Below are 26,686 nucleotides of genomic sequence, written 5' to 3'. Positions count from 1 at the left end.
TTAAATAATTTACAGTTTACAACTACAAAACCTAAGAAAAATATTAAAGGCTCTGCATCCAATGTTACTTAAAGTGGACCTGTCATCCAGATGCAAAAAGTTGTATAATAAAAGTTCTTTTCAAATTAAACATGAAATCCAATTTCTATTTTTTATTAAAGCATCCATTGCTGTTTTAAGCTAATTTAAAAATATCAGCTGTCAATCAAATATTGTCTGCTCCTCCTCTATGCCTTAGGCATAAAGGCAGGGCAGATAATTACTTTCACTTTCCATTCATCACTTCCTAGATGTCACTGTTTGACGCACATTCCCCCATTCTCTTCATCATTTAATTGTGTAACCAGGGCATGGCGATGGACATCGTGTTCCCCATGCTGGTGCACAAACAAGATTCTGAGATGATGCAAGGCTTGCCTTGATAACAGTGTCTACAAAATAACTCCTGCCTGCTTGCTATAATTATGAGTTCCCAGACTGAAGGAAACAAGATTCAAATAATTTATATTGGGGCAGATTTATAAAGGTCGAAGTGAAGTTTTGAATTAAAAAACTTAGAATTTCAAAGTAATTTTTGGGTAATTCGACCATCGAATAGGCCAAATTCAACTTTGACTAAAATTGGAAATACTTTGAATATTCGACCATTTGAAAATCGAACTACTGTCTCTTTAAAAAACTTCAACACTTCGCCACCTTAAACCTGCCGAATTGCTATGTTAGCCTATGGGGACCTCCTAGAACCTAAAGCCAACATTTGGCTAACTTTTTAGAAGTCAACGGGGTTTTTTTTGAAAATCGTTTGAATCGTTCGATTAGAACGATTTCTACGATCGATCGAACGATTGTCATTCGATCGCAAACAGCTAAATTTAAACAAAAAAAACTTTGCCTATCTAATTTTTCAATTCGATGGTCGAATTTCGAAGTTATAGCACTTCGAAATTTGACCCTTGATAAATCTGCCCCATAGTGTAATTAAAGTTCATTTTGCTTGACTAATGTGATAAAATAGGATTTTGAATATTTTTTTTAGGTGATGGGTCACCTTTAAGAAAAGTAACCAGAAATTTTTTTTCTGGGATTAGTACTCCTTACCTACAGACAGTGCTCAAATTTGATATATATTGCCAAAAAAGACACTATCTCAGCCAGTAGCAACTGACATTTTATTGTAATCTCCAGAGACAAGGGATATTACTCTTATGAGCTATATAATAAAGAATGTTTAGGACCTGGGTTTTCACTATACTGTATTTTTTCCCTGTAATTTGGATCACCATATTTTATGTCTGCTTAAAAATTAAATAAACTCATAGGATTGTTATGCCACTTTATGCGGCTTAGTTACCATCAAGTGCACAATATAGAGAATTGGGAAATAATTTTTAAAATTTGAATGATTTGCTTAAAATTAAATTTTTGAGAGATTGCTTCTCATGATTAGAGCCTTCTGGATATTTCTTGATAAGAGATCCATACATGCATTTCATGTAAAGCAACCAATAGGCAGGTAGAATTTAAGGGGGTTATTTATGTTTAAATAAAAAAGTAAGACCAAACTTTAATCCCCGATTTACAAAAAAAAGGAAAAATTTGAAATGACAAAAAAACCTCAACTTTTTAGGATTGTCCTCGAAAAATCAGGATCTTTCGTGAAATTATCGTAAAAGCCAGAAAGTTTTGATTATTTTATAAAACCCAGTGCAGACAGTAATATCTTCAAATTGCAAATAGGACCTCTGCCATTGACTTCTACAGGACCTCGACAGGTTGAATATGGATTATTTTCAGATTCTGACTTTTTGCAGCTTTGAGGAATAATAAATCTTGAAAAATTTGAGTTTTTAACATAACCCCCTAAATGTCTGCTGTCTTAAAACAAACACCTGTTTGATATGGGTTTCTAGAGATAGGGAAAACCTTTGCAATGTGTTTCATTATTCCATTCGTTTTTAGCTGTAATTGTTGCAAGACCAAGCTTTATAGGCATACACTGCACAGGGAAATGCACAGTGCAATCTATAAACTATATAACCTGACTTATAATAAAAATATTTTTACAGCGGATTGAAACACATTGTTTAAATAAAGGTATCCTTCAGACATGTTTTGACTTTTTTTATGCTAAAATAGATGTATAAAATATAATTCATTTTTATATTTCAGGTTGGATCACCATGATATTATATTTTCTTCACAAAACCTCAGTGTTTCTTGCCTACACATTTAAGAAATACCATGTACAAGAGCACAAGAAACATTTCAGACTTTGCACTAAACACACAGTGTTTTGAAAGCCCTTTTTCAGCAAGATTTTAATTCAATATTCACAAGTTGTTTCATAATTAAGATTATAGTAGGTGCGACTGTTCCTTTAACTGAGGAGGGAAGAAGTACTGAGCCTTGCAAACAATCATACACTAGGTAAGATTCTGCTCCTACTCTTTTTCCAGGTTCAAGGCTTCACTTACAGTGGCAAAATGAGCTTCAGAACCCTCATTACTGTATTTGCTTACACAACTATCATTCTGTCAAACACAGACAACATAAGATATATTTTTGCTGAATGAATATTCAGATGCAAGGGGTTCTGTCTAATGTTTGTATAGAATGTGAAATTATTTCCTGAAAATGTATGGCATTTAGTATATGTAGTTTAATATTCAACAGCATACCTTTTCAGAGAACATACGCTGTAGCATTGCCAGTCTTCTAAGCTGCTAACGTGCTTTCTTCTTTATAGTGCCACACATCTGCATCGCCCATGTCTAGAGCCCTGGGAGGTTGGTGAGAAGGGCGTCACCTTTTCTTTGTAAATGTGGACTGCTTCCAAGGTCTGCATTTGTTCTGTTGGAATGAGTTCATGTTTTCTACCCAGGAAGCACAGTTTCTGGAAAGCAAACTATAACCTTCCTTGTATGATTTCTGATCTGAAAAGTCAACACCTGTGGTTGAAAGATCAGACCACCAATTTATCATACAAATCATCTATTTCTTTTTATAAGAAAGTCTTCCTTTTTTGAAGAATCTCTAATGCCTGTATTTTAAAAGAAGCATAAATTCCCTCTATAAATACAACACTTGAAATTTCTTCATAGACAAAATTAACAACAAATATATTGTACAGTCCTTTAGCACAAGTTGTCAGACAGACAGATTGCAGTCTGCCTGTCCAAACTGAAAATGTTATCAACTGATGAACATTTTAACTGGTTGTGGGGTGGAGACATAATTGACCCAAATGAGCAAAACAATATTATTTGGTGACCCCCCATGCACTGGCAAATTGAGCATTATGCCTCAGTTTGGTATAAAGGTCTTTTGTTCAAACACCTACACGTAGCCAAGTGTTTGGCAGAAATCTATTTTAATGTGATTTAATTTTTTTCCAGAAATTAAATTTCCATCTATTTCTCTCGTTGTAGCTGTGCAGATGTATCGAATACTTTATAATTATGCTAAGGTTTAACTAAAACATGTTAAAAGAGTAACCAAATCTCTATAGCCACCAAAAACCATGCATGATTTCTATTTCTGTATATCTTATAAATGTAGCATTAGTTGATCTAATAAAGCAACAGTAACTTTCATACATTTTAAATGTTGGTGCTGCAGGTTGATCATTAGCACAATACTGGTTCCTTCAAATTATATATACATATTCATGCTTTTAAATAGTTCTCTTTTGGGTATTTCAAATTACAAGTTCATTAATACAATGCTGACAATAACGCTAAATTAAATTAAGTAGTACATACTACCACATCATTTTAATTTTTTTCAAGAAGTCTTTTGTTTAAAAAAACAATACAAAGATTACAAATAGTCCTTGTTCTCCAATATTTATAGTACAGATGTCACATTTATACAGAAGTACAATAAACATCAGCCCATACCTTATAAAAATGTGAAAAATAGAAGCAAACATTATTGTATAAATAATAATAATAATAATCATTAGTTCCAGCCAATCAACTCATTGCATGTCATCTATAAGAAAATAAAACGTGAATGATATTTCTTTAACAGAAACTCACACAAAACTAATGTAGTGTTACATTTATGGCCCCTAGTTTGCAGCTTGACTGCCATTCTTCTAAATACTTAGCTGTGTAGACTTCTGAATGTGTGCTAATGCATAAAATTCACATACTAGTATTGTCCAAAGAGGTATAAATCCATAAAAGAAACGCCATCTGTGTTACTGCATTAATCTGTTGGCTTCTCTAGACTGTGAAAAGTTGTATAAAACCAGTTAGAAGAATTATTGCTTGATGCTGTACAAGTTATTTGAACAATTTAATCGTATTTTAATCGGGGATATACTAAAATTGAGGTTTTGATTACCTCACTCTTGGATGAATATTTGATACATTACCATATCTAACTAACTGACCTGAAGTCATTGAGCAGCCCTTTGGGCCATTAAATCAAGTAGAAGGCTCACAGTTGAACAAAACTACTTATGAATATTTTAAACCTCCTATTAGAAAAAACTAAAATTCACTGGCATTATGGTAGAATAATATTTTTACCTGGAAGCTCTTATTCTCCTGCCACAATGAACCAACCACTCCTTTACCATGCTATCTCCACTATATCATAACCACTATGCCACTAGAGAAGCTACCAGATACCTAAACACTTACAAATGCTGGCCATACATGCCGATACTCAGTTAGGCAGTTTGGCAGATTGCAAAATTGCATCCATTCTACCATACCGTCCAGGCATGAATGTGAAATCTGGGGATGGTTTTCACAGCCCTTCCTGCAATCTTGACAAGATCACAGATGATCTGTAGAAACCAAATATTTCCTTTGGTTCATATTTCATATTTATTTGGCTGGTACCAGCATGCCAAAGTAATTGTTTTATTCACTTGTCATTTCAGAGTATCGGGCCAGTCCCTAGTCCTTACATGCAATCTTCTTGGCAACTTTATCAATAGCTTTGGTCCTTAAGATAATTAGGGTCCTTAACCAATGTTAAAGTGGACAGTTGTGTTAAGTTGTAGTATCTAGTCTGAAGATTCTCATTCATTCAGGTCATGATATACAGTACCTAGTTAAATGTATTTTTATAGAATTTTCAGTGGAGGGTGTCTCTGAACTAGTAGATTCTTCTTTATGAATACAGATATATGTCCTAGAAGGATCTTTGCCCCTAGACATGAGTCTAAGAATTCCCATTACATTCACTGAGTGCCATGTTAGGTTTAGTATTCTTTGCAGGGTTTTATCTCCTGCGCTATTCCCAGTGATTCCCCAGAACCACAAATTTGTACTTGGTTTCCCAACATTTCCCAATATTGGAATGTTAAACCAACAATCTGATATCTCACATAAGTCTGTATAATTTACTGAGTTTCCTCCTTGTAGCAATAATAGCTTATTATAAATATACTAGTAGTCAAATCCAAAGTTGATGTGGATTTTTTATACGTATGCTAGTGTAAATTTAACAGATTTTTTGACTCAGGGGTAGCATTGCTCTTCTGCAGTGCTGGGGTCCTAGGTCACTGACTGCATGGGGCTTGTATGTTCTCCTAAAACTTGTTTGGCTTTCTTCTAGATACTCTGGATTCAGGATTGTAGGGGCACCATGAGGCCCTAATTCATATACAGCTTCAAAACAATTGTTAAAACAAGTCAACCTCTAAACATTTTGGGGGCCTGAAAAATAATTCCCATTGGGGCCCAGTAATATCTAGTTAAGCGGATATCTGGATTCCTCCTTCTATCCAATAACTTACAAGAAGTTACACTGGTGATGGTGATAGGGATCCAAAGACTGTAAGCTCCATGGGGACAGGAATTAATGTTGATGCTGTATAATCTCTGTAAAGCACTGTAGAATATTTTAACTTTTATAAATGAAGGATAATAATAATAATAATAAAAAAAGCTATCTTCATTGATTAAGTGCTACTTTATTTTATACAGTTTAGTTGTATTAAGAGGAACAGGGACATGGGAGCATTACATTTAAGATTTCCACACTGTATCATATAAAGCATATCACTGATAAATGGTTTCAATGTACTGCATACAAAATATATTTATGTGCAGTTATTTACATTTTGGATTGTCAGCTTTATATTCAGTTTACCTATGGTGGTATGCACAGCTTGCAAGTTCCAAATCAAGACTAGCTCTGCATTCTTCAGAATATTAAGAGATCATTTTATTAGGATTATTTATTGCATTTGCCCTTGGCTGTATAGGTCTCCAGACATTTACTGGCTTCTTCAGCTCTCTAGGTACATCCCAAATCTTCCCTTAGGCAAATGGTAGGATAATAAGCAACAAGCTCAATGTCATTCTTTTAGACAATTAAATATAACAAAGAAAAATGACACCATAAAACTTTCTAAACTGATCTAATTGCAATAATGACAATTTAAAATAATTAATATATTTCAAAGATATTCTCCCAAACCATATCTAATGTATCTTTCCTAATTCACTTTTTTAAGAAAATAAACAGAACAGTCTTATAATCCATTTTAGGCACTAAACTCATTTAAAGCTTTAGTTGTCATTTTAAGAAACATCTTTGCAAGGTCATCAATGAGGAAATTACACTTTTACATGAATTTCAAAAAATATGAAGCCTGACAAAGCAATTTTGTAAATGCTGAACATACGCAGTGTAATGACAGAAACCTTATTGATGACTAACATATTCGTACATTGGGTATTTTTGGAATGCAGAACTAGGACTAGTTTCTACTAGTTTCTAGAAGATTAGGAAGCTAAACTGCCTAATAGTATCCACTTAACTAAATGCCATCTATAAAGAAAAGTAACTGCCAGTGACTTAAAGGAAAAACTATACCCCCGAACAATTGGGGTCTCTATTAAAAGATATTGCATAAAACAGTTCATGTGTAAAACCCTGCTTCATGTAAATAAACAATTTTCATAATAATATACTTTTTTTAGTAGTATGTGCTATTGGGTAATGATAAATAGAAAATTGCCATTTAAAAAAAAAAAGGGCCGCCTCCTTGGATCGTATGATTCACAGTGCACACAAACTATACATGTTTGGTCACATGAGCCAATTAACAGACAGAGTTTTGTATTTTGCTTCCACACTTCTTCCTGTTAGAGTTAGAGCTGCAGTATTTCTGGTCAGGTGATCTCTGAGGCAGCACACAGACCATCACAAAATAATGGCTGTAGGCAAAAGATGTAAAAGGGCAATATTTACTTAAATATATATTCCAGTTTGGTAAGATTCTTTAATATGCCAGTTAATTTGATCTGTTGCTCAAGTATTCATTATGAGGGTATAGTTTTCCTTTGACATTTTATTCTGTTTCCACTTAGATTTCATTAAATTACTTTTAAAACCACAAACCCAGTGGCGGAACTACCGGGGGAGCAGGGGGTGCGAGCGGGCCAGGGCCCGCACCCCCTCAGGGCCCCCCCGGCAGTCCGTGCGCCACTGAGAAATGCGGCCATATGTGGCCGTACGGTGGGGGGCGGGGCCCGGCTGCGCGTCACGCAATTCAGAAAATTGGCACAATTCGAACCAACTTTTTCCAGCAATTATATTTTTGAGGAGATTTAATTGGTAAATTAAGGGGATTGGGTCAAAAGCTATTGGCCATCAATACTTATTTAAATCATTGACATTTTTGGGTAAGTATCCTTTCCTTTTCACTTAAGTCACCATAGCGATTGCTATGTATTAATTGCTGATCACCTTTCCATAGTGGGAGTTAAAGTGATACTATCAGCAAAATATAAACTGATTACTGTATATGAAAAAAATGTTTGATATTGGGTCAACTGTATGTTGTATTGGAAAACAATTCTTAACTGAAGAAAAAAAAGTATTGTCGCTTTTTATGCTTGCGTGAGGAACCATTTCCTTGTACATGACTATTTTTATTTACTTCCTGGCTAAGAATAGAAGTCTTGTCTTGCTTTATACCAAGGATTCTAGATACACTCTCAGCATCAGAATAATGTTCCACAAGACTAAACAAAAAACAGTTATCTGAAAGGCATTTTAACATTTACAGTACTGCTGAAGAGATCTGTGGCGGATTTAGCAAGAATGCAGAAGAAAGCTAAGCTGTAAACAAAATGCAGTAAACTAATACAGTGGATTTTAAAACCATTAACAGTTTTCAAATTTGCTCCTCAGATTACCGAAAATGAAAGAAATAAAAGACAAACATTTAGGGGGTAGAGTTATCAAAAAGTGAAGTCAGTGATAACCACAATTTTCCATTCATTTCTATGGGATTTTAAAGGCGTATTTATCAAAGGATGAACTTTCACTTTCACCCTTTGATAAATACGCTTTAAAAAATCCCATAGAAATGAATGGAGAGAGGCGGTATTTCACTCTAGCGGACTGTGGTTATATCTACAGGAACTTCACTCTTTGATAAATATACCCCTTAGGCTTTTACTATTACAGGAATATGCCCTAATATCCATGGGATCTGGTATGCTCCAGATAAGGGATAATTTGGCTCACCATGAGGCAAATTCCCTAAGTGGCGCAAATTCGCTAGCGACTGCTTCACCCATTTCGCAACACTTCGCCATGTGTAAGTTCCATCCAGGGCGCAGAACGCTGTTGAAGTTGCGCTAGTGTTACTTTGGCAAGCAAAGTGAAGTTGCGCTAGCGTTGGCTAATTTACATACGGCGGGAAGTTAAATTTAAATGGACGTATATGTTGCAGCAAATACATTACACTACACAAGCCCAGGAAACCTTAATAAAACAAAAAGCCCAGTGTATAGTTTATGTTCCATATGTTAGGAAATGCAGGGGGAAACCCGGTTACTCAAAAAAAAATTCTGCAGGCTATCACTCAGAAAAAATTAAAAGACCCCAGTGTTTTTTTGGGACTTAAAAGAGTTTTTAACAAAAAATTGAGGAAGTCTTATCCACTCCATTGCACTTCGCCTGGTCTGAGGTGGCGAAGGCAAGTCTGGCACAAGAGGTAACTACGTTCAGTAAAATTCGCATCTTACTGAATTTGTGGCGTTATGTTCAATCGCCAGAGCGAAAATTTACCTTCGCTAGCAAAGTGACGCCTGCTCCCGTTAGGAAATTGTCGTAGTTACGAAATGATGTCACGCTGGTGAATTTTCGTTAGCTTTAGTCACCTCGCCCTTTAGGAAATCTGCCCCCATATCTTAAGTCTGCTAAAAAACATTTTGCTATCAGTATGGATTTATGGAGCTAAGTTTGTGTCAAGTTTGGTGCTATTATTACAGATAAAAAACAGTCTATAGGAGATGGCCTTCCCATAATTTGGAGTTTTCTATACTTATATAATTATATATTAAATATATACAGTACTTATATAATAACATGAGTTCAATAGCTCACAAGGGATCAAGGAAATTAAACTATCGACCCTGAATACTGTAACAGTGAAAGTAGGGACTTGATATAGTGTATATATATATATATATATATATATATATATATATATATATATATATATATATATATATATATATATATATATATATATAGAATTGTAGAAAGGACCAGCACTCCGTTTTCCAAAGAATTCAATGATTTATTCAAAACTCAGTTTTGAATAAATCATTGAATTCTTTGGAAAACGGAGTGCTGGTCCTTTCTACAATTCTATATACCTAATTTTGACCTAGCATCCGGCAAAACGAGATGTGAAGGAGTGCGGGTATCATCTGCGATTTCGTTATATATATATGTAAAGTTTGAAGAAATGCTTTATTGGTATCAATGTTTCGACCCTCTATGGGTCAAGATAAATCCAATATATTTAGGAATGGGCTGCAGCTCACCGTTTGAAGTATTTATATATAGATCGTCCTGAGGGGTGTCCTGTGTTGATCCCCAGTAGAATCAGTCAGAAAAGAAGTCAAAGTGCAGGACAAATCCACAGCAGTAGTCTTAGACTGCAAAATAAAAATCGTTTGAATATTACTAGTACTGTCTCTTTAAGAAAAACTTTGATCCTCTACTTTGCCACCTAAAACCTACCGAGGTGCAATGTTAGCCTATGGGGAAGGTCCCCATAGGCTTTGTAACAATTTTTTGGTCGAAGAAAAATCGTTCGTTCGATGGATTAAAATCCTTCGATTCGAACGATTCGAAGGATTTAATCGTTCGATCAAACGATTTTCTGTTCGATCGTTTGATCGAACTATTTGCGGTAAATCCTTCGACTTCGATATTCGAAGTCGAAGGATTTACATTCGGCAGTCGAATATGGAGGGTTAATTAACCCTTGATATTTGACCATACAGTATGTAAATCTGCCCCTACATGTACAGGCACTTTGTCCTTTTGTCACTTGACAAAGGGCCTAGCCCGAAACATGTAGTGTTCTTCATGTTCCCAAATAAATATTTTACAGTCTAAGACTACTGCTGTGGATTTGTCCTGCACTTTTTCTGACTGGGTCAAGATAAAGACACCATAGAGGGTCGAAACGACAATACCAATAAAGTATATTTATTTTTTAAAAAGACCCTAGAGTGCAACAGCATTTCTTCAAACTTTATATAGTACTTCTGTATGCACCAGGGCATCATCCCCCTTAAAGTGTGTGCAGCAATCTTACGGACTCACCCCGTCAAGGCAGTGCCCATTGCGTCAGTCCAAAACGAGTTTAAAAGTGATGTAGCCACATCTGCTACTTAACACTCTGAAATGCTGAGCTATTGGACGTTCTTAAAGGAGCGGAAATAAAGCTAGTATTTCAACATGCATTTATGCCACTTTATGTTTTTGTAGTTGAAATTCTACCATGTCTCGTGCACCCAAAATGTGCTTGTATACTATAGGATGAGCAGCATTACTGCTGAGTATGTATATATAATATATGGAGGTAGTTTCTCCTTTTAATGTTAGTTCTCCTTTTATTTCCATCCCTTCAAAGGCTGTCCAATAGCTATATATATATATATATATATATATATATATATATATATATATATATATATTATTAAAAAACAATGAAATGCCGCTCATCCCTTTTTATTGGGTGCACATGGGTCAGGCTTGATATACAAATTACAAAATGTAACCCCAGTACTTCAACATATAGCCCCCTGAGCGGCATTTCATTGTGTTTTAATTTTATATTATGGGGAGGTGGCTCTCTCCTCAATGCCTGCTCTCCCAACCCCCGCTTAATGGTGTCTTTGGAAAAAATTATCCTAAATAAAGAGAAAAACAGGCATGGTATCCCCCCCCAAAGATAATACTTTTTTCACTTAGTTAGGACTGATGCTTGGACACTGCCTTGATGGGGTGCGTCAGCTTATGCATACTTTGTACAAACTTTGTTTCTTCACATTTTGTAATTTGTATATATATATATATATATATATTATTTTTAAGATTTATATATTATAAGTTATATGATATAAGTTATATGTTTTATATATTATAACTTTTTGTTAAAAAAATGTATAGACATACATATATCAGCCTTTTCTCAAGGTCTAGGGTCAAACTGACCAGTTCCCTATAGCCGCCTGTGACACTGGTGTTGCCTGTGCTACTTTTGGATAATATTTCTTTAAATATTCTTTTGATTTTTTTATACATTTGATATACAAGAACTGATGTTGCATCCAGGGGATAATCTGGTTTGTGTCTTATTTCTACACCTCTATACCTTTTCATTTCAATTAATAAAGTTTTTGGAAAATCAGGTATTACATTTAATGTAAGTAGGTACAGAGTGCATAAGTATCATATATATTATTTTAAAAGCTCACGAGGAAGACTATTTGCCCTCGAACTTTAAATTCTTTTATGCCAAAAAGAATTTCTGCAGAGGCATGCTTGAATGCATCACCCTTACTGCAGGTAATTATACAAGGTGAGATTAGTTTTTTTGGCAAAGTTACAGAACAAGAAAAATTGTGACTATTTCAGACACACCCTGTTTGATCTCCACTTTATCTCACAGTATATGCCATGACCACCTTCCAGGGCTGGAACTAGGGGCAGGCAGAAGAGGCACGCAAAGCTTGGGGGCACCAGGCATATACCTCACATGCAACCTACCCCTAGTCCTGCAAGTGTTACCTTAGTGAAAAATGGGTGCGCTCTCCGAAGTCAAAGTGTTTTGCGCACAACTGCACTCAGCTGTGCGTGGTTGCGCACATGCTTCCCAAGTTGCGAACAGTTACGCTCGTGCGTACTTGGTTGCACAGGGGCACGCACGCGCGTACTTGCTTGCGCACTGCTGTTGGGGGCCGAAGTGGCCGGCCAGGTTGCCTAGAGCGCCCGACTGGCATGGGCCGGCGCTGCCACCTTCAGAGTCCACAATGACCAAAAACATCCAGACTTGCAAATTAAGTTTAATAGTCAGTGAATAGCTTACTGCAACAATCAGAAAAAAATGATGCATTATTTGCAGAAACGGTACGATTTTTTTTGTAACCTTCAAAAAAGCCACACTCTAAAGGCAGCTTACGTTAACCTTCAGCAGCACTGTATTTTAAAATGACCTCAGGCCAATGGCACACAGGGTGTTATGACATCTGCTACTCAATGATCAGAATGCCCCTATCGACTCCTAATACTATTGAATGGAAAGCACCATAGTGTACACACAGGGAGTGTCTACAGACAGACCTCTTTGGCAAAAAAGTGAGCGATTTGATGCTGAATTCTGCCAGTCACTGCTCCCTATCTATAAGCTTTACTTTCAATAATATTAGGAGTGGGGACAGGCTGACAGGGGAGTTTTATCTGCAACTGTTTTTCACCATATGGCAGCTGTTGACAAAACGCCCTTTGTACCACAGGACTTTTAGGAGTTTTTGTCTCCAAAAAAATGTTTGAAACTATAAAGATCTCAGGGCTAACACCCGACCCAACCCGAACCTGCAATCTGAACCGGACCCGCAAATGCCTTATCCGCAACCCTCTGACCACCATCAAACAGGAAGTGATGGTGCTGCAAACTGGAAGTGATGTCATCAAAAGTTGGCGGGACAGAAACACGTTTTGTAAAACTTTAAAAGGAGTAAAATATAGACAATATTACATAAGATAAGAAATTTAGATGAGACCTGCAGACCCGCGACCCGCATCTATACAGGCACTTGAAAAATCCTCCCCTCATTCCGCAGGGTGCCTGATTTTTTTGCAAGTAACAAGCGGCTATATGCGGGTACCCGACCCGCTGCAGGACTCTACTCAGGGCAGCATATTGGAAAGCACTGTGACCTACTTGATAGGTTTTTATACAAGAAATTTAAAATGAACCCATGTGAGCCATCAGTACATACTGTACAGGTGGAGTTCAATATCAACACCTGGAGCACAGCACAGTTTTACAATCTGGATAAACAAAAGCTTGAATTCATGCAAGGTACAAACTTTGCCTGGGGCAGTGCTGTCAGAGCATAGTGTGTTTGGGAAACTTTGTATAGAAAATTAAGCAATGTTTTTTGTTCAAAGTCCAAAGTTTAAAAGTTCAGTTTTTTTGTGATGTGATATCTGTGATCTTCTTTACCTGGATTATAATGCATTAATGGGGCCCGCTTTTGCATAAGAGGTGGTGTGGCCAGATCATATTGTTTTTTGAGAATAAAACTGGAATACATTTTTAAACCATGGGAACAAACACCATAAACACTGCAGTGCGTATTTGTGTAATATGGCATGGTGCAAATTTATGCCAATGCAGGTGTACAACTTCATTTTTAAAGGGCCATAACTGTTATTAATACTTGCAAGACTAAACCTTTTTTCACAAAACACACTGCATTGTCCAAGGTTTTGGCAGGGCCTGTTTAAAGTAGACTAGTTGGACAAAAGCTTCAGTACTTTATAAAGTTATAGCAATTGTGCACCCATGGAGATATGAATTTCATGTAATGTAGTCATGTGAGTGAATATATTCATTCTCTTCAAAACTGAAATGATTGTTATCTATGAAGTAAAACAATAGCAGATGCCCCATGTGTTGGCTACCATGACCAGAAGAAAGGCCTTTAAGGCGGAGCTGAGTTTTGAGTTCTATTTGGCAGAAGCCACAGCATTAAAGACATCTCATGTGGGATGTTTAATTTAAAACCATGACACAAGGCAGATGTCAATCGACTTAGTCTAAACTGTCATTCTTACAGCACTTGACTGATAACACATTTCTGCTGATTGATTGCTATGGTTTAATCCCTTGGGTTAAATTTTCATATTTTACTGGAGAAGTCACTTGATGCTGATACTTCCTTTTGTCAGTAAACAGTATTCCGACCATTTTAGCATGAGGGGCCTTTAAGAAAACGAAGCACAAAATTAGAGGGCATAGGTTAATGGAAGCAGAAGAAACAAAACTCTTAAAATCAAAACTAGTCACTTAAATGACAACATTGTATGAATGCTGGATGTATTGAAACTTTAAATATGAGATTTGCCTTGAGTTCCCACACTCAATGGGAATGAAGACAACCGAGGCATTCTGAACACCCCCCTGCAAGGCTGAGATGTTATGATTAAAATTTATTCAATTAACCTCTGCTGAATAGGTTTTTATGTGAACTCTGCTCAAATAATTGGAAGCAACTGGGATTTCTTTCTCTTTCACTGTAGAACAGGCTGGAATCCCTACAAATGCTGAATTTACAGTGTCTTAGGCCAACAAAGTGGGTGGAATGTATAGTACCTCTAACATAGTGACAAATGAAAAATTAATATTCTGGCCAAAAAAAAGCCATCTTATTTATCTTGACCTAGCAGGGAAAATAACAGAAACCAAATACATTTTAAGGGGTATTTGTAATAATTGTGTGAGTCCTTTGGCTATCCCACGACCATGACCTTATGTATCCAGAAATAATTCTCTTTTATGTGTCATTTAAGATATCAGTCTCTGAAATAATCTGAAGACAACATGGGCCTTCGTGTCATATGCTGTGCTTATTTGTGACAAACATCTTTTTTTTTTTTAGAATTGTGCATAGATTTGTAATTCTTCAGGATCATAAATACTGGGTATCATAATAATTTTTCTCCAGACAGAATGCGTATTATACATTTATGAAATCAGTACATTCAGACTGAATGACTTTAATTATAAAAAAGTGCTTTAAATCAATGCAGGCCAGTGATGATGTCAGTGCCAAATTGCTTAAACTGCTCTTTACTGTCAAGATCTGTTGATCTATTCATTTTTCTGGATTACAGGATAAAGTCATTAGGGTAAAGTTGCATCCCAATATAGTAACCCTAATACATCTATGATATCAATTTGTTGAGTGATATCCTTGGCTATGTTTACTGCAAGCTTTTGAAAATTCTTGGAAGACAAGCACTCAATGAAATTAAATGCCTTTTAATAGGATTCACTAACCTTATGTTCAAGCTTGTGCATGCATAATATTTAGAGACTTTAAAAATAATTCAATTTATATTGCTTGAGGCCAGTGGCAAATGAACAGTTTGAACACAGGTTCTACAGTACAATCTGAAGGCAATACATTGAGCCCTCTATAATTACAGAAGGTTTTCCAATCAAATGGACTGATATGTGATTGATATCTTCCTGGTGAAAGTGGTTTTGGGTGTTTGATTAGTAGCCCAAGGATAGAATGCATACATAACCTAACAGTGATTTTGATCTAGATGAGGAATGAGATTACATAGGCGTATGTATAAAAGTATGTGGTGGTATCTAGGAGTAAGACAACCTGTTTTTAACTCAAATGTAACAATAACAATTATTTTAAATAACACTTTCTCCTATAGTAATAGTCAGGGTAAGATCCTACTAGTTCAACAAGCACTCCAGAAGCCAAAGGGTTGATTAACATTCAAACGCACTTTCCTGCTAGCCGTACGAGTTATTCAACATATAAATAGGTAACTTTCCCTTTCCACACATACAAAGAGTTCATACACGTAGGCACAAGCATTTATATGGGCTATGAGTTTGTTAGAGCACAAGGACAAACGTATTAAAATGTATTATTTTTAATATGAACAGTAAAAGTGCATGCATATAAAAGAATATATTACAAAGAAGACATAGAATTGCAAAAACAGTAAATAAAATAAAATGGAATAAAACACGTAGAAAACCCTAGGTACTTCCCCAAGTTTAGGAGTTTCATGTTGTGTCCTCTGAGTCAAGAGTTGGGAAACACTGGGAATACAATCCACGGATATGGAGCCTCCTTGCATGACATGGGGTACAGGGTCTGTCACCTTTTTATTGCCTGCTGGGACACTCTCCTCATTACCTTATGCATGAGGTAGGAGCGCCCAGGAACTTGTCATTTATTGCCCATTGCAGGGGTTTGTTATTTTCAGGCAAGATGCAAGAACTGACTGGCCCAGCTCCCTTGCCCAAATGGTGTGACTCCAAATTGTCTCAGAAGGCAGACGCTAGCGTTTTTTGGGACTTAGAAAAATGTTCAATGTTTTTTTGAGGAAGTCCTATCTACTCTATTGCACTTAGCCTCTTAGCCTGGTCTGAGGTGGCGAAGGCAAGTCTGGAGCAAGAGGTAACGTTCAGTAAAATCCGCATCTTAGTGAATTAGTGTAGTAACGTCCATTAGGCAGAGCGAAAATTCGTCTGGCGTTAGAGTGCAAAGTACCATTAGAGTCTATCTCCTTCACTAGCGAATTTACGCCCGTTAGTAAATCTGCGAAGTTCTGAAATGACGTCACACTGGCGAATTTTCGCCAGTGTTAGTCATTTCACCCTTTAGTAAATTTGCCCCTATTTTCTTTTATTAAGCTTCCCTGGGCTTGTGTAATGTAATATATTTGCTGCAACATATACGTCCATTCAACTTTAACTTCATGCCGTATGCAAATTAGCCAACGCTAGCGCAACTTCGCTCTGCTTGCCGAATTAACGCTAGCGCAACTTTGCCAGTGATCGGCGCCCTGGACACAACTTCGCATGTTAGTGAATTTGCGTTGTCTGAGCAAATTTTCGCCTGGCGAAGTGTTGCACTGCCTGCAAAGCTGTGGCTGGTTCAAAAGTGGTGGTACTCCAGGGTTCCCACAGTTGGCTGCATCAATAGGCGCAACTGCACGCTTTTTATATGTTGACACACGCCATGAATTGCAATTTATTGTGCAACTTATTGCTGGAAAATACTGGAGTGCATATAAACTTAGTGCAAGGTTCCTTGAAAGAACAGCATTGCAGTCAGCCAAGTGGCTTCTTGCCATGAGTATCCACTATTATATCAGATCCATCTCTTGACTTTAGTAATAAAAATAGTAATTTTGATCACCACAAGATTCTCAGGAAAAACCACTGGAATGGCTGCCATATGTTATACATACAAGTTACAGGTTGGTTGTATGTGATGTACAAATTCACGGATGTTTCCTCATAAAAAAATTTATGAAGTGGCATGAACATTTAAACTGCATCTATTAGACCTAGATGTCTCCATCTGAGATATGCTGTTTCAGAATGAAAAAGGCAGTACAAAAGAATCCTTTTGTAACATATTGGATTAATAAAAATTGATGAAATAATACATGGATTGCGGAATTATGTCTTAGGTCTAATACACAGAAGTTAATTTTGAATAGGCTTGCTATGTGTTGCATGCACCATATGTGTTAATTGGTATTAACTGATAATAGGCCTTGATCTGCATTCACTATTTGTCTTCAAGTTTACTGACCATACAGATAAATAAGACAATTAACACACAGAGTGCCATGCTGTGGAATACATCACATGGAAAATGCATTTGGGTACAAATCAGGGTGAACTGCTCCTTTAAGCAGCTGCTACCATGGTTTAGCACAGTTGTTCTTTACAGAATCCAGAGCTTCATTGCTATAGTGCAGGGTTCCCCAACCTTTTAAACCCATGAGCAACATTCAGAAGTAAAAGGAGTTGGGGAGCAACACTAGCATGAAAAATGTTCTTGGGGTGCAAAATAATTGCTGTGATTGGCCATTTAGTAGCCCCTATGTGGATTGTCAACCTAAATTGAGGGTCTATTTGGCAGTACACCTGTTTTTTATGAAACCAAAACTTGCCTCCAAGCCTGGAATTCAAAAATGGTGTTTTCCCCTTTAAAACTCTCACCAGAAAAAAATTGGACTTTAATAAATCCAACACAGAATGGATTTAAACCTATAGCTCAATTTTATATGCCTGCCTTAAACTGTAATATACCTGCACCATTAATGGTTTGTCTAAAATGTACATTTATTGCACAAACATTTGGGGGGTTATTTACTAAAATCCAAATCTTTCTAATTATTTTATTAAAACAGCTTTGACCAAACTCCCATTCACAATTTTACCTTATTTATTAATAAATCCAAAAAATCTGAAGCAAGAAAAGACTAGATAAAATTGTGAAAAAAAATCTGAATTGTTAAATTTTTTCGGATTTCATGCCCGAAAACCAGAATTTATTTGGATTATTGTATGAAACCCAGTGCAGATCATGATATCTTCCAATTGTAAAAGGTGCATCTGCCATTGAGTTCCACATGACCTCAGCAGGTTTGAGATGGAGTATTTTTTTATTTCCACAAACAAATGATGTTTTCCCTTTTAAAACTCTGACCAAAACAATTTGGACTAACCCCCTTGATGTAGTATACATGAAAATATATTAGCTGTTGAATTAATTTAGTACAAATGTGATTAGCTGAGTGTTAGAGTCAATTCAGATAGAAGTAAATAGCAACATAGAAATAAACACACATTTGTTAAAAAAGCGAATGAGTATGCTCATGCATACATTTATTCTTTTCTCATTTGGAGCTCTATTGCATTTATGCAGCTCCATAACCAGAACATTTAAAGAATCCTGAAATGTATTCCCTTGCTAACAGAGAGAAAGCGATTTGCTTAATATTCCCGTAATGTAAAATTGGCTTTATACAGCACCTGAGATTCAACCTGGAATTGAACAAAGTCCATTCACAGAAACCTGTATGTGCTTGTTCTATAAATTATAATACAGAATGGCAAAAATGCTTAAAAAAAACTATTATATAATATATGATTCAGTTCAGATCTTGGAGAATTCCTACATGAATAGTGATGGGCGAATTTGGGGCGTTTTGCCATCGCCGGGGCCCAATTTTTTTTGACGCCGGCAAATTTTCACGGCGGTTTCGTGAATTTATTCGCTGCCGGCGAATCGTGGGAATTTGAGCCTGGCGAATAAATTCGCCCATCACTATACATGAATGTAAAATATGATAATACAGCCAACTATGAAATATACAGAGAAAGCATATGTGGAATCATTTCTATGATAGAAGGCAATATTCCCATTATTATTATTATTATTATTAACACTTTGTATTGTCAAAAAATCAGCATTGAAGATCAGAAGATGCTTCTGCACTGACTGGGATGACACAAGGGAGCATTTTCCATGTAATCTCCCTCATGTTTATACTACTCCTTTTTATATTTGTCTCTGAGTTCTTATCGTTTTCTTTATAACTTTGCAGCCTTTTGTGTGGAGGGTGAACACAAAGGTGAAGCGAGTTGTGAGAAAGTCATAATTGCTGAAATATACAGGTGGGTGTATGTAAGGCTAGAGCACTGGTTGATCGAAGGACACACACAAGTGTCTTACCATGTTGTATGACATACACATAGGTTTATTTTTCTGACTTATAGGCTCTGGTAAGACCTGCTGCTCTTGCATTTTTTATTTAAATTCATATTACAGAGAAAAAAAGGAAATCATTTTTAAAAATTTGGCTTATTTGATTATAATAGAGTCTATGAGCTTTTTTTCTATATAATGACAGTTTAGTATGACAAAATCCAAAAAAATAGGTAATTTCTATTCACTTCTATTCACCAAAAAATATTACTTTGAAAATGGGTTATTTATCTGAAGGTTGGCTTTCAGCATGATGTATAGACATGTGGGGTAATAATTTACAGGCACATACTTGCTGCCAGTCTATGACCCCTAGCAAACAGCTGCTTGCTTTCAGATAACATAACAGTATGTTAAATGTCAATTATGCGACCTTTCGTGCTCACTGATATATATTTATAAATAGAGTGTTTACAAGAATCCTTATTATGCAACAGGGAAACAATTGAAAAGGTGGTACTATGGGTAATATAGAAAGGGAGATCCCTTGAAAATCAAAACAGGAGCTTTCCTACTCAATACAGAGCAGAATTCTGAGCTTTATAGTCCTACAATAGCCAAAGGGTTGCATTTAGCACTGAACAACATTATTAATGGGTGATATCTGACCAAGGGTTGAGCTGTGAGTTTTCTATTCTACCCCCAAAAAATACCCTCTGTGTCTAACATAAAAAACAATCAGTGCTACCTATGTATCAGTGAGGTTGCAGCCTGAGACTATTTATAGTAATGATTCCAAAAGTCCTTTGCCTGGGAATAATACAACTCAATTGAGGAAGGCTTGTTATTTTAAACCTATTTTCCTTGTGATATCTTTCTTACAGTTGGTGACAACATGTGTGTGTAACACACTGTATGATTTATAGCCTATAGTGGCCTTCCATACAATTCATACTTTACCTTATTTCACTCTGTGAATCATGCGGGTGAATTCAGTTCACTTTCCCAGAGACAATAATTTGTTTTCTCATTTGTTTTTTGTAAAGGTGAAATACGATGGATGAAAGTAGGATGGAAATGATATCAGTCACTGTTAATATGATTAAGATGTAAATAGTAAACAGAGGTTCATATAAGGTGCCTGTTGATACAACTAAAGAGTGGTTGACAAAGGGGTACAAAATGTACGTTCCACAGTGCTAACGGCATACTAGTTCTGTGTACAATTCATTTTAAACAAGCTAATATGTAGAGCAGAATGTGCTTACAACAACAGTTTATCCGCAAGTTTGCAACAAATTATCGAAATACAGTGAAACAGAACTGAAACAACTAAAGATGGGATGTAGATTTCATCTAATTGTAACAAGCAAAGTAGTTCAGATACCCATTGTTACAAAGTTTCTAAAACATAACTTTTAATATATGTTCCAATTTAAAAGTTGCTGCACAGAACAAACACAAACTCACAGCTTATTTAATTCATGGCTGTGCAAGACCATGTCCCAAAAACAACACATAATTAAAACTGACGAAGCTGTGTAAACAGCGAAACGCATTGGGTGGCGTAGGTGGAAGGTGGTGTGGATAGCTCCCACTCTTCCCAATGTAGTCAAGCAGGGGGCGAACGGAGGGAAGGGTGGGTACAAATGGCTACTTCAGTCTGCCAGAAAAAAAAGGAAACTAGGCTCTGATGAAATATGGATACTAGAATCCTGACTAATTAAATATTGTATCCACCACTGATCCACACTATGCGAATTTTTAATTATGTGTTGTTTTAGGGACGTGGTCCTGCACAGATATGAATTAAATATGCTGTGAGTTTGTGTTTGGTCTGTGTAGCAACTTTTAAATTGGAACATATATTAAAAGTTATGTTTTAGAAACTTTGTAACAATGGGTATCTAAACTAGTTTGCTTGTTACAATTAGATGGAATTGTGAGAAATCTACATCCCATCTTTAGTTGTTTCAGTTCTGTTTCACTGTATTACAATTCATTTTTATTATACATCATATTTTAAGGGACTGCTGTTTCTGAAATAGAAGGTCTAGGTTCAGTCATATGAGTATGGGGCTAGTGGGGGAATGTAATACAGTATGTTTTGTTAACACAAATATTTTTTCACAAAGACCATTGCGAATGTTAGCGACCATGTTTGCACCTTTGTGACAGATTATAGACCTCAACAACTTCCTCATAAAGTTTGCCACCAAATAGCTTTCGTGCACATTAGCAGTGTATGTACGGTAATACAATTTTACAATTTCAAAGCATATTTTGCAAAAAAATATTGAATAAAACTCCAGAGCAGGTATTAACACTAACCTTTGCTTAGCAAAGTAATATTCACCAACGTATGATTGTACATTGCGAGCAGATCTAAACATTGCTATTTTAAATTACATTTACCTTAAAGGGGACCTGTCACCCTAAAAAATAATTCCAAACCCTATTTTATGATGTTAGTCAAGCAAAATAAACTTCCCTTTCACTACTTAAATAATTTAAATCTTGATTGTCTTAATCTTGGAATTCACAATAAAAACAAGCAGGCAGCAGCCATTTTGTGGACACTGTTATTAAAGGAGAATTCAACCCCCTCAGCACAAAAATCCCTCCCCTGCATAGGCCCCCTCCCTCCTCCCCCAGCCTACCTGCCCCCCGGGCAAATGCCCCAAGCTTGTTACTTACCTCTCCTTCTAGGTCCTCTCCAGCGGAGTTAACGGCAGCCATCTTCTCCCGAGCGCTCTTCTTCCTGTATTCATTGGCATTCCGTGGCGCTCGGGAGAAGATGGCTGCATTGAATTCCGCTGGAGAGGACCTAGAAGGAGTAACAAGTTAGGGGCATTTGCCCGGGGGAGGGGGCCTATGCAGGGGAGGGAATTTTGCGCCTAGGGGGTTGAATTGTACTTTAAGGCAAGCTTTGCATCATGCCAAAATCTTGTTTATGTGCCAGAATAGGGGACCTGATACCCATGCCCAAGCACTGGCTACACAATTAGATGGTGGGGAAGGAGGGGGAATGTGAGGAGTGCAGTGACATCTAGAAAGCACAGAATGGAAAGTGAAAGTTATGAGCTATGCCTAAGGCAGGTAATATATGATTGATAGCTAAGACTTTTAAATGTGTTTATAACACGTATGAATGCTTTAATAGAAAAAAGAATTTAGGTTTCATGTTTAATTTAAAAAGGACTTTAATTGCACAACTTTTTATGTCTGTGTGATAATAATATATAATGTATAACATTATTAGCATTGTTCATGCCTAGACATTCTCTTATTTATCAACAGGCCATTGGTTTAATTTCAAACCAGTACTTGCTAGGAATTTGTTCACATGGACTTCTTCTGGGTGCTTCAGCTTCAGGAATCCCAAGCATGCTGATAGTTTAAGTGGCTCTTAATGAAATGTTTACAGCATTTGTGTGTGTATGCATGTGCACTTACATGGGTGTCTGGAAAAGGAGACTTTGCAGTCATTTGTGACTGCAAGTACCAAATACAAGATGCTATTTTAGATACAAATAACCATATATCAATACCTATAATGCAGTGTTGCATTTTAACAAAAACCCTAGGACAGCGATTATGGAAAAACAGTAAGGTATTAAGAGCTAGCATTCTACCTAGACTGATTTTAGAGAGCAAACACCTGTGCCAACAGCTGGTGTGGTAGGGCAGGGTACAACTGCATGGCGACTTGTTTAATTTTTTTTGCACTTTGCTTTCTGTCTTACCATAAGTAAATGAGCCCTAAAGTGTTTGTATTGCAATCTAGTCTTCTATATCAGTATTCCACGGGCAAAGTCCTTTCCCACAAGCTGCTATTCTCACAGTAACTGTAGGCACACCCCACTAAACCTGTGTATTTTTAGAAATGCTTCATAGGGGTTTTGTCTTATGTTTTATATAGACAGAAAAAGGTTGAACTTGATGAGCATGTGTCTTTTTTCAACATAACTTTATAGGGGGTTATTCATCAAAGTCCGAATTTCTCTCAATATTTTCTGAAAAAAACTCAGACCAAAGCCGCACGGGTTTTTTCGCCTTATTTATTTATACACTTGCCCTGAAAATTTTGTTTGTGGGAAAAATCTGAAAAAATAGTGAAAAATACAAATTTTATGGAATTTCCACCCGAAACTCCACGAAAACTTCGGATTATTCCATGAAACCCAGTGCAGATCAAAAAATCTTTAGGACTTCTCCCATTGACTTATATGCAACCTCGGCAGGTCTGAGATGCCGGATTTTTCGGATTCTGACTTTTTCCATCCTCGGAGTATAATAAATTCCGAAAAATTTGTGATTTTTTTTTCCACTAAAAATTTAGATTTTATACAAAAAAAACGAATTTTTCAGGTTTTTGGCATTCAGAGTTTAGTAAATAATCCCCATAATGTTACTATGTACTTTGCCTGATACCCTACATCCACAGGTTATGCTTTCCACCGCTACTATCTCACTCTGGTATCTCACAGCCACGGTACCTGTCAACAGCAACTCAACTACACAGTTTCCACAAACAAGGGGTACATTTTGCAGCATAGCTGATCTCCCCACACACTTCCTATTTACAGTTGCAGTTCATTGGTGTCCTAGACAGCCCCCCCCCCTACTTTTATACCCCTTAAGACAGCACGATACAGAAATACTGCAGAATTTCCCTACGACAGGGATGGAAAGAGATAGAAAAGGGTGTTGAGAATAAAATACAAATACTCATACACAAGCTTGGAAAATTTCATATGTCATTTTTCTGTTCATTTCTATACTTTATCTCAGGTACATGGGAATTTAAATGTATTCATTCTTTTTTCAGCAAAAAGAAAGTATACTTAATTAAAGACGCTGAATTTATGACTCACTGCGGTAACCTATAAACACCAACACTTTTATGAAATGTTACATTAACACCTTCGCTCACCTTTCCCTATTCACAATAAACTCAATGTATCCAAATGACTAAACTTCTGCAAATCAATTCATCTTACTGACTGAGCCACACACCCCTGAGCTACAATTTGTAGGTATTCCTTCTTTAATCCTTGAAGAGCTGTTTGAGGAATTGCCTGTGAAGTGTGCTTTCTGTGGATTGGGTTTATTTAGATAGTGACACAGCACTTTGCATGGTTATACAGTAGTAACAGTCATGTTACATTAACAAAAGAACATTTTGTAAATACATTATAATTGAGGGTCTCTCAAGTGCCTTAACATCACAGAAAAATCCATAACATCAATAATCTTACACTCCAATTAATCTGTAGGTAACATATTCCCTGGATAATATGTTCATTTCACACACTGAATTTCTGATGCAAAAACATGGCTAGACCTGTATCTACAAATCTGTTATATTGCACATTTACATACAAGTGTCAGCTTTGCAAACTAGTCCAAGATTGTACCAGTGAGAGGAGGATTATTTATAAACACTGGGCAAATTTGCACCTCTGCAGTTACCCGTGGCAACCAATCAGATGTTTGCTTTCAGTGTTCAACCGGCAGCAGGCTGAAAAAAAATCTAATCACTGATTGGCTGCTATGGGTTACTGCCCAGGTGCAAATTTGCCCAGTGTTTATAAATGAGATCCAGTACACTAATAGAAGGGAAACAGGGATAAGAAGCCCTTGACTTCTTTTACCTGGGCTTTCTTTGTATTGCCACTAGGGATGCATGCAATCGTAATTTTTGAGGTTCCTACGAATACTAAGGAGCCTATTTATCATACTGTGTAAAATATTGGAGAAAAACATCACCGGTGGTGTTGTCCATAGCAATCAGTCAGCAATTAGTTTTCAACACCTACAAGTTAGAAAACAAAACCTAAGATCTGATTGGTTGCTATGGAAAACATCACCGGTGATGTTTTCCTCCAATGTTTTACACAGCATGATAAACAGGCCCCTAAATCTTCACTTATGGACTGACCAGAATACTGATTTGATTTCAAACCTCAATTTGCATATTTAATAGGCTAACTCCTGGAAGAAAAAATATGTAAGAAGTTGTCACATGCTGATTTTCAGGGTTCTGATTTTGGCAAGTTCAGTGCTGAATGGATTTGGCCAAATATTGAACTGAATTCTGGATCTGGTACATCCATATCTACCACTGCAATTACCCTCTTAAAACTAAAAATTCTGCTACCCTTAATTCCCATTATCAACTCTGCTCTCTTGTATAGTCAATGCAAAGTTCCAGTTAAGAAGGATCTACATGTCATCATTGTTAGAGTTTCAGTACAGGCTAGCAGAAACACTTCTAGGCATGAATGGAAAGTCCTTCCTATTATTCCCTACGCCACATTAAATTGTTGTCTGGTAGGCCTGAAGATGCAAAAATCAATAGGAACTTGCTTAACGTCAGAAAACTACTTCATCAATCATTCCACCCCCAAAGCTACAGAGTTACAGAGATGTAAAATGGTCCTGTCATCAAGATAAACTGAAGAAATATGTCCAAATACTCTCAAAAAATCACTCCAATTCATACTTATTAAGTGAAATATACTCTAGATATACTATAATACATACTGTATATTGTATATATTATATAATCATAAATATGATTTGCACATTTTTGCTTTAAAGGGGTTGTTTACCTTTTTTTTCAGTTTAGTTGTCTTCAGATTGTTCACCAGAAATAAAGACTTTTTCAATTGTCCTAAATGTTATATTTTTAATTGTTTTTCCAAAACTGAAGTCTAAAGTTTAAAGGATTTGTTTGCCTTTAAGGTAACTTTTAAGTATGTTTTTGAATGGCTAATTCTAAGCAAATTTTTCTTTGGCCTTCATTTTTTTTTTAGATGAAAAACAAAACTAGTTAATAAATTGGAAACCTACAATTTATTAGAAATAAAATGCAATGATTGCCGTGGGATTCCTGTAAATGTAAAAAGTCTTTGACAAAACATTGATTTTTTTATCAGCTTGTTTAAAAATGAAAAAACATACTTCCACTAATGGAAACTTCACTGCTGTGCTCTTTAGAGCGCTGCTATTCTCGACAGAAATTAACAGGTTAAGAGACCCAGAGCTATGAGTCACTTTTCCACCTTATCAGAGGCCTAGAGCCATTGGGCGTCACATAAGCAACTGTTAAATTACCAATAATG

General features: G+C 36.3%; 1 protein-coding gene across 1 annotated transcript in view; it reads right to left on the bottom strand.

Annotated features, from left to right (window-relative positions):
* The window catches only part of bcl6.S (BCL6, transcription repressor S homeolog), a 56,102-nt gene extending 53,401 nt beyond the window's left edge, over positions 1 to 2,701 (bottom strand). Inside the window, exon 1 of the mRNA XM_041564023.1 lies at positions 2,679 to 2,701. The gene's annotated coding sequence lies outside the window, so the exon portion shown is untranslated. The remainder of the gene's footprint in view (positions 1 to 2,678) is intronic.
* Between the last annotated feature and the right edge of the window lie 23,985 nt (positions 2,702 to 26,686).

The sequence above is a fragment of the Xenopus laevis genome, chromosome 5S (assembly GCF_017654675.1).
Source record: "Xenopus laevis strain J_2021 chromosome 5S, Xenopus_laevis_v10.1, whole genome shotgun sequence".
Classification (NCBI taxonomy): Eukaryota; Metazoa; Chordata; class Amphibia; order Anura; family Pipidae; genus Xenopus; species Xenopus laevis.
This window is presented reverse-complemented; position numbering and strand designations above follow the sequence as displayed.